At 38.1% G+C, this 20,334-nt stretch overlaps 1 long non-coding RNA gene across 1 annotated transcript; it reads right to left on the reverse strand.

Annotated features, from left to right (window-relative positions):
• Positions 1-16,230: 16,230 nt before the first annotated feature.
• LOC146954999 (uncharacterized) lies at positions 16,231-19,202 on the reverse strand. Its single transcript, XR_015007762.1, has 2 exons — positions 19,067-19,202; positions 16,231-16,563 (listed from the first exon to the last, which is right to left on the reverse strand). It is a non-coding gene; the product is annotated as an uncharacterized LOC146954999 (long non-coding RNA).
• Positions 19,203-20,334: the final 1,132 nt, after the last annotated feature.

Consider the following 20,334-nt stretch of genomic DNA (forward strand, 5'->3'; position numbering starts at 1 on the left):
TACCTTATGGAGGCAGGTGAAATGGCAAACAATGAGAATTTGAAATTAAAATATTTTCCAAGTTCTCTAATCAAGAATGCCTTCACTTGGTTTACAACCTTGCCTCCACATTCCATCTTCAGTTGGAATCAATTGGAAAAATCTTTCCATGAGCAATTCTACATGGGCCAGTCTAAAATTAGTCTGAAGGAACTAGCCAGCGTTTGACGAAAAACGCATGAATCAATCGACGATTATCTAAATAGGTTTCGTCTTCTTAAGGCTAGCTGCTTTACTTCAGTACCAGAACATGAATTGGTCGAAATGGCCGCTGGTGGCCTTGACTATTCCGTTCGAAAGAAGTTAGACAATCAATACCTTCGAGATATGGCGCAGTTAGCAGACAGAGTCCGACAAGTCGAGAGACTTAAGGCTGAGAAAGCCCGGACGAATAGATTCCCTAAAAAGGAAAAAGTTGCCTATGTAGATGCAGGGGACAGTGACCTTGAATTCGATTGGGGGTCAGATACTCTCGAAGATAACGAAATAAATTTAGCAGAATTAAAGGATGGACCACCTTATATATGCAAACTGCTAAGGCCATCAAATGGAAAAAATCCTGAAGAACCTAAAAATGACAAGTATCCTCCTAAAACGTATACTTTCGATGTTACTAAATGTGAGGAGATCTTCGATCTCTTAATTGCTGATGGCATAATCTTAGTGCCAAAAAACATGAAACTACCTCCTTTAGAACAGAGGAAAAAGAGAGGATTTTGTAAATTCCATGGTTTTTTGGGTCATAATTTATCTCGTTGCACTCGTTTCAGGGATTCTGTGCAGAAGGCTCTCGATGAGGGGAGACTAAAGTTCGGGGACAAGGCTAAACAGCTGACACAAGTAGACACATATTCCTCAAAAAGGGCTGACTCCATGTACGCTGCTGTTGTTGCCATAAACATGGTAGATATTTCTGAGGATTTCAAGATTGAACCTTCTCCCTCAATGCATGAGTCCAAAGAAAACCCACAGAACGACGTGGAGATGGTTGCTGAGGACCATCAGTACGAAAACACAACGGTTACTGAAGACCAGTTTGCTGAAAAAATAAGAGTGGCATATCCTAAAGATGAGGAAGACTTGGTTGATTTCCTCAACAGGTGCAAGATATCCAACACCAATGCCATGCTTTGCCCCAGATGTAGCGCAGTCTTCGACAAAGAGGCTGCAAAATCTGTTGAAGGATTTCGACCACATGCCAAGCTCAAAGGAGGATGGGTTGATAACCAACCAAAATTTGGTTTCAACAAACGAGGTATTCCTTATAAGATGAAAACCACAGAGCGAAATCCAGGCAAGAATCATAGGAAGACCTTCAATCCTTCTGCAACAGCTCCCACAGACACTTGGGTTTTCTCTGGAGGCAGAAATCGGGTTATTCTACACCACCAACCAAATGGGTGAAGAGGATAGCCACAACACCTCATCAGAGGGAGGCATCAAATCCCAATCAGTATGCCTATAAGAACAATTACAAGGGTAAAAACCCTATGACAAAAACACAGTGGCGAAGATACTAGTGCCAGAAAAAGGCAGGCGCCTGAAGGATATCACTAATGTTGACAAAGGGAAAAAGAAGCAGGAGGTTGTTTTCGAAATGGTCAAAAGACCAGCCACTGAAAGAATATTTCTCCCATTGCCAACTTTGAAAGAAGACTTTCCAAAAGAGGATGAAGAGATGACTTCAAATTTCTCTTAGTCTGACCCAAGTCTCGATATAGTATGCAATGTTATGTCGGTGTTGTTAGTTGAATATGATGTACCCTCTGAAGTAAATGAAGTGGAGAATGATTTCACTGAGGAGATGGCTATACACAAGCCATTATGCTATTATGTTATGAACAATGGTTGTGTCGAGGATCAACATGCAGTGTTTGAAAGGCCTGATATCTCAATGATGCACCATCTTAAGCCTTTGTTTATTCAGGCCAAGATAAATGGAGTAGGAGTTAATAAAGTGTTGGTAGATGGAGGTGCCACTGTCAACTTGATCCCCAAATCTTTCTTAGGGAAGATTGGACTTGTTGATTCTGACTTGAAACCACATAACATAGTTCTCACCAACTATGAAGGGACAACCGAAAACTACCTTGGGGCTGTCGAAGTCGATTTAATAGTTGGAAGTGTCAAAAGTACAACTACATTCATGGTAGTCCCATCCAAGGCTAACTTCAATGTGTTGTTGGGTAGAGAAAGGATCCATGGTGTGGGGGCAGTGCCTTCTATTGTGCATCAAAGGATTGCTATCTGGGGGGAAGATGGTCTGGTAGAGAACGTAGAGGCCGATCAAAGTTATTTCATGGCTGAAGTAAACACTATCACCAAGAAGAACTTCGATAAGCAACTTGCAAACATTTATCTGGTTCTTTCCTTGGGCCCCAAATATGTAGTCTCAGAAGATGAAATGTACACCATGAGACTGGATTAAGATGGTTTTGTGTGGGAAAGAGAACTAATGGATCATGATTACCTAATGGTGAGTCATGAGGAGACCCCCTAGAGGAAAAAGATATGCTCAGAACAAGAGCTTCAGCATACATGAAGGTTACTGAGGACCTCACTTCAGGATCAACTAAAGTATGCAATCTCACCAATTGGGTGGGATATCAAAAAAAAATATAATCCATGATTAAGCCCAATTTTTGGGACAAGATTACGGCATATGTGGCCGAAACCCAATTAAGTACGGCTAGAGAGGCCGAAATGCTGCAAGAAGAGGTGATTGAAACTCCAGTAGAAGATTCTGCTAGGGACCTCGTCGACGACCAAAAATTGGATTGCATCTATGATGATGAACCTTTGGGTTTCGAGGAAGATCCCATGGGCTCTACTGTTAAGATGAAGGTGCAGGACCCTCTTGAAGAAGTAGATCTGGGGGATGGTTCTGTCAAGAAACCAACTTATATTAGCGCCAAAATTCCTAAAGAGTTCAAAGATCGAATTGTGGAACTCCTAAAGGGATATAAGGACTGTTTTGCTTGAGATTACAACGAAATGCCCGGTCTACGTCGAAAAGTGGTAGAACTAAAACTGCCAATTCGAACGGACAAGAAACTAGTAAAGCAGATTCCCAGAAGATTTGCCCCACAAATTTTGCCAAAGATTAAAGAGGAGATCGAAAGAATCTTGAAATGTGGTTTCATCAGACCGGCCAGGTATGTAGATTGGTTAGGAAATGTAGTGCCTGTTAAAAAGAAAAATGGGACTATAAGAGTCTGCATTGACTTTAGAGATTTAAATCTCGCTACTCCCAAAGATGAACATCCCATGTCTGTGGCAGAAATGCTAGTAGATTCAGCAGCAGGTTTCGAGTATCTAAGTATGCTTGATGGATATTCAGGCTACAATCAAATTTTTATTGCTGAAGAGGACATCTCTAAGACAGCGTTTTGATGCCCGGGGGCATTAGGCTGCTATGAATGGGTGGTAATGCCATTTGGCTTAAAAACCACTGGTGCTACATACCAAAGGGCCATGAATTCGATGTTTCATGACTTCATAGAAGATTTTATGCAAGTTTACATCGATGATATTGTAGTAAAATCCTCGACAGAGGACAGGCATCTAGAACACTTGCGCCGGTCATTCAAAAGAATGAGGTAGTATGGGTTAAAAATGAATCCATTAAAATGTGCGTTTGGTGTTTGTGCAGGTGATTTTTTAGGTTTTGTTGTCCACAAAAAGGGAATTGAAATTAATCAAAACAAAACCAAAGCAATAGTGGCAAAACACATGCATTCAAATGGGAGCCAGAACACCAGAAAGCTTTTGATGAAATCAAGTCTTACTTGATGAACCCTCCTATTTTGTCACCTATGTTGAAGGATAGGAAAATGAAGTTGTACATAGCAACATCTGAAAATACTATGGGAAGCATGCTATCACAAGAGGATGAAAATGGCGTAGAAAGAGCCATTTATTATCTTAGTAGGGTATTGAATGATGCTGAAACAAGATATCATCCAAGTGAAAAATTATGTCTTTCTTTGTATTTTTTATGTACAAAACTCAAGCATTATATAAAGCCTTTTGACATTTGTGTTTATTCTCATTTCGATATAATTAAACATATGTTGTCAAAACCCATTTTGCATAGTCGAGTAGGCAAATGGGCCTTAGCACTTACAGAGTATTCCCTGACATATCAATCTTTGAATTCTGTTAAAGGTCAAATTGTTGCTGATTTCATCGCTGATCATTCAGTGGATGAACCATTGCCTGGGGGCATTGAAAGTCAGTGTTGGAAGTTGTATTTCGATGGATCCAGTCATAAAAATGGCATTGGGATCGGGATCGTGATCATCTCGCCAGACAACGCTGCTACTAGGCATAAGTTTCGAATTAACCAATTTTGTTCAAATAATGAGGCCGAATATGAAGCCTTAATCACCGGTTTGGAATTTTTGCTCGAGCTGGGGGCAAGAAGTGTCGAAATACAGGGAGACTCAGAATTAGTACTGAAACAATTGACAAAAGAGTACAAATGCGTCAAAGAGAGTCTCCTTTTGTATTTCACCTTAGCAAACGCGTTGCTCAAACGTTTTATCCATGTTGAAATAAAGCACATTCCTCGAGTCGAGAATTAGGAAGCGAATGATCTTGCTCAAATGGCTTCTGGGTACAAAGTTTCGAAGGATCAAGAGCACGAGCCGATCGAGATAAGGAGTAAGCGCAGTTCAAAAGATCCTTTTCTTTAGAAATTGTTAACACCAGGGGCATGGAAACATCTCACAAACATATACAAGGTGCGAACTCAGTTGAAATTTTGGTTATTAATAATTTGACTGATGATGATTGACGAAAACCTATAGTTAGTTATTTAGAGAATCCTGATGGCACGACTTGTCGAAAGATAAAGTATAGGGCTTTAAGCTACGTGATTGTGGGGAACAAATTGTTCAAAAAGACTCCAGAAGGGGTTCTACTTAAATGTCTCGGAGAAACCGAGGCGTATTCGGCTGTTTCCCACACTCACAGTGGATCATGTGGCACACATCAAGCAGGTCATAAAATGAAATGGCTTTTGTTTCGACAAGGTGTGTACTGGCCAACTATGTTAAAAGATTGGATAGAATTTGCAAAAGGTTGCCAAGGGTGCCAAGAGCATGCTAGGATTCAACGCGTGCCAGAAAGTGAACTACATTCTATAGTCAAGCCTTGGCCCTTTAGAGGTTGGGCTTTGGATGTGATTGGGGAAATAAAACCTAAATCATCGAGAGGCCACAAGTATATTTTAGTTGGGATAGATTACTTTACCAAATGGATAGAGGCAATCCCACTAAAAGAAGTCACTCAGGATGAAGTTATAAGTTTCATCCAGAAATATATTGTCCATAGGTTCGGCATTCCAGAGACTATCACCACGGATCAAGGATCTGTGTTTACTGGTCGAAAGATGGTAAAATTTGCTGAAAATACAGGTTTCAAGCTGTTAACTTCGACACCATATTATGCTCAGGCAAATGGTCAGATTGAGGCGGCAAATAGGAATATTATTTCCATCGTTAAAAAGAAAGCCAAGGGCAAACCCCAAAATTGGCATGAATTTCTGGGGGATGCCTTATGGGCATGTCAAACTTCTCCCAAGGAATCGACAAACACTACACCTTACAGATTGGCATTCGGCCATGATGCTGTGTTACCAGTTGAAATCTTGCTTCAATCGACTAGAGTCCAAAGGCAATTCGAAATTCCAACCAATCATTATTGGAATATGATTTTGGATGAGTTAGTAGACCTAGATGAAGAAAGATTGATGGCACTAGAAATTCTCACAAAGCAAAAAGAAAGGGTGGCAAAGGCTTATAACAAAAAAGTTAAATCGAAGCTTTTTTCCCAAGGAGACTTGGTATGGAAGGTTATTTTACCCATTGACAAGAAAAGTCAAATTCTAGGGAAATGGTCGCCCAGTTGGGAAGTGTAACACCCTACTTCTAATAAGCGGTAAAACGCGCGAATATACAAATATATTCTAGAAATAGATTGTCATACCCCAATTTTTGACCTAAAGTTCCACTGACACATGTCCTTTGATTCGGAATATTCCTTGATTTTTCAGCAAAAATTTCGGCAGAGAGGTATTTTAAAATACCTCATTTTTGTTCCAATCTCGGACCCTCTACTCACTTCATTTTTATATATTAGTTCTCTTACTTTTATTTTTAGTTTTTTTTAGTTTATTAATTTCCATCTTTTATTTTAATTTTTATTTCTATTTCTATTTTGATTTTATTTTAGTTTTGTTTTCCTTTTAATTACATTTTTTAAATTGTGTCCAATAATTCCAAAAATAATAATGTCAATAGGTCACAAAAAAATATGTCCAGGTCCGAATTTTGTCCATCTCAATTGTGCCACAATCCCAGGCAACTTTACAGGGTCAGCTTTCTCCATTCCATTTCATCAAACGCGTTTCAATTAAAATCTATTCAATCCCCATTAAACATGTTTCCTTTTCCTGAATTTGTTTGGCCTTAAAAGAATGAGTTTGTATCAGAAGAAGACACACAGAATTTCAATTGCAAAACCTGCAAATCACATAACACCACAATCGTTTTTCCTGAATCAATACAACACAATTTTCATCATCATTTCCACACAATTTTTCAACCAAGAACCAGCAATCACGATCCAAAACATCAAACCATTTCATCAAACCAAGAAACAGCCTACACCAATTGAAACCCTCCATAATCACCAACACACACCAAAACCCAATACAAACCGATCCATCTCAACATCACTAATCATCAACCCACAAGTCCTTAACCACACATTAAACTGAATCTGCCACTGTACCGTCGTTTCAAACCACACCGGTCGTAACCCATAAACCACCGATCCAAAACTTAGCAAAGAGGTAATCTGTTTCTTTTGTTTGATTGATCTAGGGTTTAATTAGTTTTTAATTTGTTTGTTGTAACAAAAAGAAGAGAGAAACAAAAAAAGAAAGAAGAAAAACGAGAAAGAAGAAGAATGGGAGAGAAGAAGATAAGAGAGAAGTAAGAAAGAGAAAAGAAACATTGAAATGAAAGAAACAGGAACGTACAGGGTATTCATACCCCCTTTTTGATTCAGTGTGCGAAGGTGCATGCGTTACAATGCACCCTCGCTCTCTCTCCCCTTCCATTTGTGATCAAACAGCTGACAATGTTTGCTTCCTGATCTGATCAGGGCCGTTGATCAAATCAATGGCCCATTTTGATTCCCCCAGTCTCTTTTATTTATTTATTTATTTATTTTTTCATGCATTTTTATTTTATCATGCATTTTTAATTTTATTTTGCATTCTTATATTATTGTTTATCATATCATCCTGCATTTTTAAATTTTGTCATTTATTTTATTGCAAGGATTTAGAATGTAATTAGGTCAATTGTATAAATATAAATGAGAAAAGTGTGTGTGTGTGTGTGTGTGTGTCTTTTATTTCTTTACTGCTTTTATGTATCGAAAAATACAAAAAAAAATAGATTAGGTTAGGAGATTTTTGTGGTGATCCAACTTCACTACAAAAATTCTCACGCTTTTATTTTCATTGCTACGTTAGTTTATTTTATGTTCTATTCAATATTCTAAAACAACAAAAACATTCAAATAATCAAAAATCACAAAAATATTTTCATAATAAACCTTGATTTTCAATCAAGTGATCGTTCTTTTTATTTTTCTTTCTTAATCAAATATCAAATCAATTTTAATCATACTTTGAGTCTATTTTCTTTCAATATAAAAAATACGAACCAATTCTCATTTGCCATTTGGCTTTTATTTTAAAACCTTTTCAAAAACTAATAAAAAACATACAACCAATCAAACGTCAATTTCAACCCCGAACTACGTGATTTTGATCCTTCACGGGTACGTAGGCAAAGGACACTCGTCCTCTCAAATCAATAAAATGTAGATAATTAGGTCTTCCTTTTTTAATCATTTCAAAATTCCATTTTTTTTTTAGAAAAAGCAAGCAAGTTTTGAGCACAAAAAGTTAAATAAAATCAAGAGGTTCTCGTAGAGTACTACGAATATTTAGGGTGCTAATATCTTCCCTAAATATAACCAACCCCCGGACCCCCCAATTTAAATAAATTTTTTCAAAGTCGTGAAATAAAGAGTGAGTCAAAAGCTAAACAAATAGCCTTGATCTCCGAAAAATGACGCGACAGAAATGGCGACTTCACTGGGGACACCTTAAGAGGGTTAAGCCTAACTTGGTTTTGTTTAAAATTTTGTGCTTTAAACTTGCTCCAAAAAAATCCAAAAAATAAAAGATGGAAATTACGTGTATATTTGTTCTTCCTTATTCTTTCTTTACGTGAGTGGTGAGATAAGTCCTAACCCGGACTTGAGTGAAACATAAGATAGGAGTGGTAGACTCATAGTGGCATACCGAGAGTATTCTCGTGTCTTGTCACACGTGAGATAACCACACTTAGCGGAGGAGCTTAAAGTGATATATGTCGGCGGGTGTTGTCACGCTTAGACTTTATTACTCTTAAGTTTCCGTTGAACGCTAAGGACCTTTAGTAACCCTTAACCCATCTTGGCCTTTTAGGACGTAGTGCGGTGGCTAACCGAGTGTTGTCTCGGAATTAATCGACACGCGATGCTACACTCAAATGAGACTTTCCTACGAACGTTGTTGGACCGGGTGTTGTCTCGGTATCCAATAAAATTCGGAGGGGGTTGGACTTTGGGAACTTGGTAGAACCCTTGTTACAAGTGCAAATGAAACCATAGTTCTTACCAAATGGTGTACATACCCTTGACTCCAACATTGTAGACTTAAACCTCACCATGTTTTCACTGTTCTTGTTGCATAATCATGCATACATGCATTCATTCATAAAAAAAAAACTTTTTTCTCATTAAACATTGAGGGACTTAGATAGGTTCTTGTAAACATCAGAGGTATGGACCTTATAAAGACAGACACCAAGAAATACAATTTCAAAAGTCTTAAATTAGACCTTAGCTTTGTCGGGGACTTTGACTTTGGCATTGCTTTTGAGGGAACTGTTTTCAACATTTCAAATTATCAAATGAAACAATATTCCTTATGATGTTTACAATTACTTTGACAAGTCCTTCGAAAAATTGTGTCTATTTTTGCATAAGCACCTTGCATCATTTTGCATTTCATAATCTCAATTCCGAGTCTCACAAGTTTTCCTTCTCCATGAAAGGTCAACCCACCTCAAAAGTTTCATGGCGTCCTCGTCCGAAACCAACTCGCATTTACAACACTCGAGCAATCATAAAGAGAAGATGGAGTTTCTCGAGCAAGAAAATCAATTGCTCCGTGAAGAAATGGTAGCCATGCAGACTAAAATGGACGAAATGACTGAATTGATGAAGACACTGCCGGTTGCCCAAGCACCTCCACCTCCCCCTCCTCCTATCAGGACTCAAGCCAAAACTGCTTCTATTGGCCCTGAATGGATGTTTTGTGCCGATACTCCGGAGTGCTCTGCTCCACAATGTTTCGTGCCCTGGTTCCCGCCTCTTACTGCTGGGGAAATACTCCGTCCCATTGCTTGTGAAGCTCAGATGCCTACCCATCAATATGTAGCTCGTGTTCCTCCACCTCCTATGAGAGCTCCTCCAGTCGCTATGACCTATTCAGCACCTGTGATACATACCATTCCACAAGATGAAGAACCCATCTACCATTCAGGGGATATGGAAGCCTATGATAGAGTGAATGACTTACGGCAAAAATATGATGAAATTCAGTGAGATGTGAGAGCCCTCCATGGGAAGAAAATGTTTGGGAAGACTGCTTACGATCTCTGTTTGGTGCCGAACGTCCAGATACCCCACAAATTCAAGGTCCCAGATTTTGAGAAGTATAAGGGGAACTCCTGTCCTGAGGAACATCTAACAATGTATGTGAGAAGGATGTATGCTTATGCCAAGGATGATCCGGTCCTTATTTATTTCTTTCAAGAGAGTTTGGCTAGTCCTGCCTCAAAATGGTACATGAATCCGAACTTCCCATGATTTGTGTGATGCTTTTGTGGAACAATACAGTTACAATGTGGATATGGCCCCAGACCGAAGCGATCTTCAGGCTATGACTCAGGGAGACAAAGAAACATTCAAGGAATATGCTCAGCGGTGGAGAAATATCGCTGCCCAAGTCAGCCCACGTGTGGAAGGGAAGGAGATGACCAAACTTTTCTTAAAGACTCTTAATCAGTTCTATTACGTGAATATGGTCGGAAGTACGCCCAAGGACTTTGTTGAGATGGTTGCTATAGGTGTACAGTTGGAAGAAGGAGTCCGAGAAGGACGACTGATCAAAGAAAGTGTTCCCGCTAGTAGTTCGAAAAAGAAAGAGCAGGAGGTTAGTATGGTGAAAGAACACCCTCAGCTACAATATCCTCAACAACCGTATCAGCAACAGCAGCCTCGACAACAGGCATCAAGGGCACAATTTGCCCCGATTCACATGAAATATGCGGTTTTGCTTCCATAGTTGCTCGAAAAAAATCTAGTCCAGACCAAGTCACCTCCACCGGTGCCAGCAAGATTGCCAGCGTGGTATAGACCTGACCTTTTCTGTAACTTCCATCAAGGGGCACCTGGTCATGATATTGAACATTGTAATGCACTAAAGAAAGAAGTCCAGAATTTGATCCGGACCAACCGCCTGACTTTCTAAGTCTTGACTCCAAATGTGCAAGCCAATCTACTACTAGATCATGGTGTCTAATGTTGCAACACAAAGAGGGATTAGCTGCAATTGAGTCGATGTTGATGTTTTCTTCCGCTACTCGATTTGTTTAAATGATATGTTTATTGTTTGCTGCTTCTCAAAAAAAAATCGTCCCGCCCGAGACGAAAGTGAACTTGTGTAGGGCTTTTTGCTTCATGTATTTTCCATCATTAATAAAAAGGTCATTTTGATCCCGACTTTGATTTTATTTTGTGCTTATTCTGGAAAAATGGTAATACAAAAAACCAAAAAATTCTTTATTCATTCTCAAATATCTGCATAACCATAACTTATACTTGTCAAAATCAATAATCATATCATGCATTAATAAACCCGTTGAACACATTAACCATGTACTCTCTTCCAACTTTGAGTTCCCTGTGTCCGAAGCTGAAGAAGGGAAGAATGAAGAGACTCTCGACGAGATCTCTTGAATACCGGGGCATCTTAACCATCGAAGCTACAAACACAAAAATCAAGAAGATTGTCCCGAAGATGCCACTCATTTACAAAAGATTGGCATGAGGTGTTATAGTTACCTTACATGGGTATCGTGCTTCAGTACACATTTCAACAGGGGTAACCCCCCTTCATCCCTCAGTATCGTGTTTCCCGTGGAGGTCGAAGTCCTGTCAATAGGAGTTCTGCTAAAGTCCAAGCTTGATCGAATTAAAATGCATGACGACCTTGTACAACTACATCAAAAGAGGATGAAACAAACTTCTAACAAAGAGGTTCGTCCCCATGAATTTCAAGAATGGAACTTTGTACTACTTTCCCACCAGACTCCAGGGGCAAGTGGGCGTCTATCTATGAAGGCTCGTGTGCAATGACTTTTACAACTATGGATGGTGACAAACTCGCACATCCTATGAATGCTGGTGCAGTCAAGAAATACTCTGTCAAAAAATAAAAGCTCGGTAAGTCGCAAATCTTAAAAAGCGGCTTAGGCAAAAATGAGCGTCTCGGTGGGCTGAAAACCCGAAAGGGCGGTCCAGGCAAAAATTAGAGACAAAAAAAAAATGATGATGATTATCCTGATAGATTGAAACCCAAAAGGGAGATCTATGCAAAAATTAAGGATCATGACAAGTAACTGCATCAGTCAGCACAGTCCACTTGGGGAATACATGCTATTAAAGAACCTCCAATTCGAAGCTTGGGGCATCCGGCTATCAAAAGAACCTTCGATTCAAAGCATCTGCATTCAAAGACTCGAAATAGGGGCATTCAAAGTTGTTAGAGAGTATAACGGTTATTGTGTTCAATGTACCTTCCAAATATATTTACCATTTTCCAAATTTTTCAAAGATCCGTGGAGCCATGCCATTGGCAGGTCACCACTCAATTCATCAAACTTTGAGCCTGTGCCCATTTATTTGGAACTCTCATTTATTCTATTTGCAAAATTTCTTCTATTTTTGATGGCAATACCTGAAGCAAAAATTTTCAAAAAAAATACAAAAACTTTTTACATCTTTTGAAAAGTGTGAACAATAACACACTCTTTTTGAACTTATGAGTAGGTGAAGCGTACATCAGCATCCGCCTCGAGAACGGTTACACTCCGGAAGAGAAACAGGGCTAAGAACTATGGGGAGGACTCCTGCCTTGAGCAAGACGCTGTCACAGTCCAAGAATACAAAAAAAATACAAAAAAGATACAAAAAGAGCTCGCTAAGCTGAAAACCTGAAAAGGCGGCTTAGGCAATAGAGAGCGTCCCGGTGGATTGAAAATCCGAAAGGGCGGTCCAGGCAAAAATTAGGGGCATAAAAAAGGAATATATTCCCGGTGGACTGAAAACCCGAAAGGGCGGTCCAGGCAAAAGTTAGGGATTTTAAAAAAAAAAATACAAAAAACATGACTGCTGAAACATGCCGATGGAAGTACACTCTGCGCCGGTTTACAAATGGCAACTTCTTCCAGACCTTTGGTTAAACAATGGGTTTGCTACCCAGGAGGCATCAGTTGCTACCTTGTGCCGGGCTTCACCCCATCAACGGCTCAATTTGTTCATAATAATTTCATCTTCAAGGAAGTTTGCCGAGTGTTTGTACTGCGATGTCAGTCCGCCTCCCATCTTACATGTCTTGTTTTGTCTCACCGAGTCCACCTGTCACATACAGTTTATACAGTCATACAAATTACATTCATACATTCATACAACCATACATTCATACATTAATACTTTCACGCATTCATGCACTCATGCATACACAACATATACATGACATCATTCACACATGATTGCATTAGTCACCAAAATCTTGTTTCGGTCGTGTCTCTTCAGTTCGGTCAAGCCGCAAGTTTCCACACATGAACATCTAACTTTTACCTTCTTACAACCAAAAGTGTCATCCCCAGTGTGTCTGGTCCAAAGATGTCACTCATTATAAGCGGTGGATTCCGGAGAACTCTTACAAAGCCCGGTGGATTCCGGCAATCTTTTACAAAGCTCGGTGGATTCCGGCACAACCTTGCAAAAGCCGAGTGGATTCTCGCAAAGCCCAGTGGATTCTGGCCAACCTTTTATCAAAAGCCCAGTGGATTCTGGCCAACATTATCAAAAGCCGAGTGGATTCTCGCAGACCTTATCAAAATCCCGGTGGATTCCGGCACACCCTTTGCAAAAGCCGAGTGGATTCTCGCGAATGTTTATCAAGCCGAGTGGATTCTCGCAAATGTTTATCAAAAGCCGAGTGGATTCTCGCAAATGTTTATCAAAAGCCGAGTGGATTCTCGCAAATGTTTACCAAGCCGAGTGGATTCTCGCAAATGTTTATCAAAAGCCGAGTGGATGCTCGCAAATTTTTATCAAAAGTCGGGTGGATCCTCGCAAATGTTTACCAAGCCGAGTGGATTCTCGCAAACGTTACCTTGTTTCAAGCTGCCAGTCCTAAACAACGGACCGCTTGAGTTTACCTTTTTGTCTTGTTTCAAGCTGCCAGTCCTAAACAACGTACCGCTTGAATTTACCTTTCGTCACGTTTCTCCAGTGTCATCCCCAGCTTAGTTGTTCAAGTGATGTCGCTAAAAAAGGATTTTGTCTTCATTAAGCTATCGTTCCAAACCGATACAGTAGTAGACAATCTCTTCCCCAGTGAAACTGCAGTTCCCCAGCGGAGTCGGATCCCTTTCTTTAACGAACTTGGGTATCCCTTTGTATGTTTCTCATCCCAGTCGAATCATCTTTGCTTCCTGCATTCATACTCGCATCATAATCATTTCACAATGTCTTAGGTCCAAAATTGGTGTACTTTTGTATTTAAGTCTCTTCGGTCCGTCAACTCAAAGATTCCATCTTCAAATCTCCGGACGAAGAAACTTAAATAGGGGCATCTGTCATACCCCAATTTTTGACCTAAGGTTCCACTGACACGTGTCCTTTGATTCAGAATATTCCTTGATTTTTCAGCAAAAAATTCGGCAGAGAGGTATTTTAAAATACCTCATTTTTGTTCCAATCTCGGACCCTCTACTCACTTCATTTTTATATATTAGTTCTCTTACTTTTATTTTTAGTTTTTTTAAGTTTATTAATTTCCATCTTTTATTTTAATTTTTATTTCTATTTCTATTTTGATTTTATTTTAGTTTTGTTTTCCTTTTAATTACATTTTTTAAATTGTGTCCAATAATTCCAAAAATAATAGTGTCAATAGGTCACAAAAAAATATGTCCAGGTCCGATTTATGTCCATCTCAATTGTGCCACAATCCCAGGCAACTTTACAGGGTTAGCTTTCTCCATTCCATTTCATCAAACGCGTTTCAATTAAAATCTATTCAATCCCCATTAAACATGTTTCCTTTTCCTGAATTTGTTTGGCCTTAAAAGAATAAGTTTGTATCAGAAGAAGACACACAGAATTTCAATTGCAAAACCTGCAAATCACATAACACCACAATCGTTTTTCCTGAATCAATACAACACAATTTTCATCATCATTTCCACACAATTTTTCAACCAAGAACCAGCAATCACGATCCAAAACATCAAACCATTTCATCAAACCAAGAAACAACCTACACCAATTGAAACCCTCCATAATCACCAACACACACCAAAACCCAATACAAACTGATCCATCTCAACATCACTAATCATCAACCCACAAGTCCTTAACCACACATTAAACTGAATCTGCCACTGTACCGTCTTTTCAAACCACACCGGTCGTAACCCATAAACCACCGATCCAAAACTTAGCAAAGAGGTAGTCTGTTTCTTTTGTTTGATTGATCTAGGGTTTAATTAGTTTTTAATTTGTTTGTTGTAACAAAAAGAAGAGAGAAACAAAAAAAGAAAGAAGAAAAACGAGAAAGAAGAAGAATGGGAGAGAAGAAGATAAGAGAGAAGTAAGAAAGAGAAAAGAAACATTGAAATGAAAGAAACAGGAACGTACAGGGTATTCATACCCCCCTTTTTGATTCAGTGTGCGAAGGTGCATGCGTTACAATGCACCCTCGCTCTCTCTCCCCTTCCATTTGTGATCAAACAGCTGACAATGTTTGCTTCCTGATCTGATCAGGGCCGTTGATCAAATCAATGGCCCATTTTGATTCCCCCAGTCTCTTTTATTTATTTATTTATTTTTTTTCATGCATTTTTATTTTATCATGCATTTTTAATTTTATTTTGCATTCTTATATTATTGTTTATCATATCATCCTGCATTTTTAAATTTTGTCATTTATTTTATTGCATGGATTTAGAATGTAATTAAGTCAATTGTACAAATCTAAATGAGAAAAGTGTGTGTGTGTGTGTGTGTGTCTTTTATTTCTTTACTGCTTTTATGTATCGAAAAAAAAAAAGATTAGGTTAGGAGATTTTTGTGGTGATCCAACGTCACTACAAAAATTCTCACGCTTTTATTTTCATTGCTACGTTAGTTTATTTTATGTTCTATTCAATATTCTAAAACAACAAAAACATTCAAATAATCAAAAATCACAAAAATATTTTCATAATAAACCTTGATTTTCAATCAAGTGATCGTTCTTTTTATTTTTCTTTCTTAATCAAATATCAAATCAATTTTAATCATACTTTGAGTCTATTTTCTTTCAATATAAAAAATACGAACCAATTCTCATTTGCCATTTGGCTTTTATTTTAAAACCTTTTCAAAAACTAATAAAAAACATACAACCAATCAAACGTCAATTTCAACCCCGAACTACGTGATTTTGATCCTTCACGGGTACGTAGGCAAAGGACACTCGTCCTCTCAAATCAATAAAATGTAGATAATTAGGTCTTCCTTTTTTAATCATTTCAAAATTCCATTTTTTTTTAGAAAAAGCAAGCAAGTTTTGAGCACAAAAAGTTAAATAAAATCAAGAGGTTCTCGTAGAGTACTACGAATATTTAGGGTGCTAATATCTTCCCTAAATATAACCAACCCCCGGACCCCCCAATTTAAATAAATTTTTTCAAAGTCGTGAAATAAAAAGTGAGTCAAAAGTTAATCAAATAGCCTTGATCTCCGAAAAATGACGCGACATAGATGTTACGTCATCAAACAAAAACAGCATACATGTATAAATTGTCAAATGTCATGAACACAGCAGCGGAACATATATATAAACCATATGAATAACATCTCTAAATCTCATGACAATAAATACATCTCTCGGATACATCAATGTCTCAACATCAAACTACATAATCAAAACAAAGATCCAACATGCAAGTACTACCCTAGATCAGAGCCCTAATCTAGACACTTGCATATAAAAAGGAGGAACTCCGCTCCTCGGCAACATCAAGCACACAATTTAAGCACCCTGCACTCCATCTACCCGTCCATACAGAAAGGTAGGTGGTAAACCACTGAGGGTTAGCATTACATCATCATAATCGATATAAGATTTAATCAAGAACGTTGGAAATGAAAGATATATCCAAGAACAATTCATACATATATTCACAAGTATTAACGACACTCATATCGTTCAATATCATCATTCCAAGTTCGTACCAACAAGTGTATCATACACGTATCACATATACATAACCATCCCTCCTAGAACACTAGCGTCACTTGATTATTATCCCCCATCACTTACATTTCAGGCTATCACATTATTAACATGGCATAGCAAGTATATCCAATCTCTAAACAAATCATCGACATAAGTTCATCAATTATCAATCAATGAAGGATTACTCACCTTATTCTTCACTTAGCATACTTAACTTCAACAAGTATAATTCATCATTTCAAAGTTATAAGCAAGCAATCATCATTATCAAAGAAATCACCACATCTTATGTATATACATATACAATTCTCACCTCATCATTATTATCGAATTAATTATCATCAAATAGGTTCACCAAGTGTATATATAAACACAAACAAGTAAGATATGTAATTAGAGTATGATTCATTTACTCACAACCATCAATAAAATCCACCAATGTACATATACACCAATCCACATAATCACAACATTCACCAAATTTCACCATTACACAAATTCACCAAGTCACATATTCAATTATGACACGACTCATCAATTAGTCAAATGCATGCAATGTTCTAGACTCTTCTAGATGCATGTGGTACCATATCACCTCAAGGTCGTCACCTTCGATGCAACAAAAACATCGTAATCACCTCAATTGGATATAAAATCCGCCACCATCAGTCATGAATGCATGAACATATGACTCGACTCAATGCATATGTTCACACAAACAATAATCACCTCACCATCACCATCATTTTGCATACATGCATTCACCAACAAGATCACCATCAATATTAGCATGTATGAATTCACCACCAACAATCCACATTTAACATGTTCAACAAACAACATAACATAAACATGTTCATCACCATTCAATTAGTATATATGCATCGACAACAATTCACCACCACTTGACATATATACAATCACCAACAACATCCACAATTCAATCAACATATAGTTGTCACATATATACATCATCAATCATCTCCACATAAATTAACATATAGTTGCCACATTTCCACATAATTCCTTACAATCCAAATAAAGGAACAAATACAACATATGATCACAAACATCATATTCATCACTCAACAACCATTCATACATCATCTCATAATCATATTAATTTATTCATAAAGGGTTCATAAGCAATTGGCTTTCAAAAATCATTTTCTACCAAGTCCGTCTCCAAAAATCACAACATTGAAAATAATTGAGTCATCTAACCAAAACCAAACAAACAAGTTCCAATGCCTCAACTAAGCATATCTCTAGGTCACATGTAAATGCAGTAGAGTATACTTGGGCGTTTCACCGGCCAAATACGACAAATTCATGAAAATCACAAAGTTCGTCTCTCTTTATCACTTTTCAAGAAATTTCCATTTTCAAATCAAAACAAGTTAGATTCACCACATCATAGTTTAAATACTATTAAGCACCTTAATTGAACTCATAAAACTCAAGTTTGAAGTTTGGAACCAATCCATAAGGTTTGGGTCAACTTAAGAGTAGTTATGCAGAATTTTTGTAAAATTTCACCAAGACCACCTTGGAGTATTTTCATCATAACTCAAAAACCAAAAATCATTTTCAAGTCAAACCAAACCCTCTGGAAAGCTAACAAAATTATCTACAACTTTCATGTTTACACCGAAAACCAATTCAAAACAGAAACGTGCGAAAAAGACACAAGAACGCGAAACAGGGCATGCTGTCAGAGGGCTACTCGCCTAGCGAGTAAATCCACTCGCCATTGCGAGTTAAGACAGGTAGTTCTCGGTAAAACTCCCATTTTCACCCCAAAACCCAAATTTTGACTTCCCAAAGCTCAAATTTGATCCCAAAGTTTGTTTAAACGTTTCTAAACATGAAAAGACACTCAAAATCATGTAAAACTTGCACCAAAACATCCTTACAACAAAAATCATCATTTGACCCATTTCATAAAACTTCAAAAATAAACAACACAAATCTTCATAAGTTCAAAGATTATGGTTAACCAAGTTTCTATTCATCAACAACATCACCTCACATCATCAACAACAACAACCAATCATGAATTCATCTTCAATTTATCAACCACAACATTTTTCATCACCAATTTCACTCAAGAACATGTTATATACATATAAACCCATTTTGTCATGCAAATTCAACAACAACAACAACAACACAATTATCATACAAATCATGTTCTCAAACATAACAACAACAATCATGCACGAATTTACAACAATTAGATTCAATTCATCAATTTCACAAAAATGGGTAAGAAGAAAAAGTTATGAAATTATGAGTGAAGCCTAACCCTCTTACCTCTAGCACCAAGAATCTCTAACCCAAGCCTCAATTTAGCTCCTAGATGATGAATTCCTCCTCTAGCTCTAGCCTCCAACCCCTTTCTCTTGTTCTTCCTCTTCAAACCCTTATTTCTCTCTATCTCTATCTCTTCTCAAATGAAAATGTTGGTGGAACCTATTTCCTCTACTAACAAGAATATATATAGGTCCTATTTAATTGGGCTTAACTCACAACACCTTAATGGGTCTAACCCATTTCTATTCCAAGCCCAAAATGCTACTACTCACTTAACGGTAAAAAGTAATACTAATGGTCACCTACCGGTAAATAAAATAAATTACTACAACTCTCTAGCACTTAGCAAAATAACAACTCTCACTAAGCACCAAACTAATCCTCAATCAAATTACAAAATTACCCCTACTATCATAATGACCAAAATGCCCCTAAGTCCAAAATGACTAAAATACCCTTCTAACACCGAATTCTACAATTCCCAACCAAAAATACACACAGAGGCAAATAATCACATAAGAGCACCTATAACACACATATATAAATAAAAAAATAAATAAATCTAGCGAAAATCGGGCTGTTACAACTCTCCCCCACTAAAAAGAATTTTCGCCCTCGAAAATTACCTGAAGGAAACAACTCTGGATACGCAACCCTCATCCTACTCTTCGATTCCCACGTGGCACTCTCTCCAGTTGGTCCAACCCAAATCACTATAACCAAAACGACCTCCTTGCCACGCAAACGCTTCACTTCACGATCCTCAATCCTAACTGACCAAGTCTCAACGGTCAAATTATCCCTTACTTCCAAATCATCCACTTGAATCACATGAGACGCATCATACACATACTTCCGCAACTGAGATACATGAAACACATCATGAAGATTCGACAAAGATGGCGGTAACGCAATCCGATACGCTACAACCCCAACCTTCGCAACAATCTCAAACGGTCCAACAAAATGAGGAGTTAACTTCCGACACTTCAAAGCACGACTAACACCGGTTACAGGATTCACTCTCAAAAACACATGATCACCAACCTGAAACTCAATGTCCTTCCTCCTCTTATCATGATAACTCTTCTGCCTACTCTGAGACGCTTTCATCTTCTCTTCAATCATCTTAACCTTCTCGGTCGTCTCTTGCACCACATCCGGTCCTAACAAAGCACTTTCACCTGACTCGTACCAACATAAAGGAGTTCTACACCTCCGACCATACAAAGCCTCAAACGGTGCCATTCCGATACTAGAATGAAAAC

This window comes from Medicago sativa, chromosome 1 (genome assembly GCF_051527215.1).
Source record: "Medicago sativa cultivar Bolivia chromosome 1, Bolivia_mono, whole genome shotgun sequence".
NCBI lineage: Eukaryota > Viridiplantae > Streptophyta > Magnoliopsida > Fabales > Fabaceae > Medicago > Medicago sativa.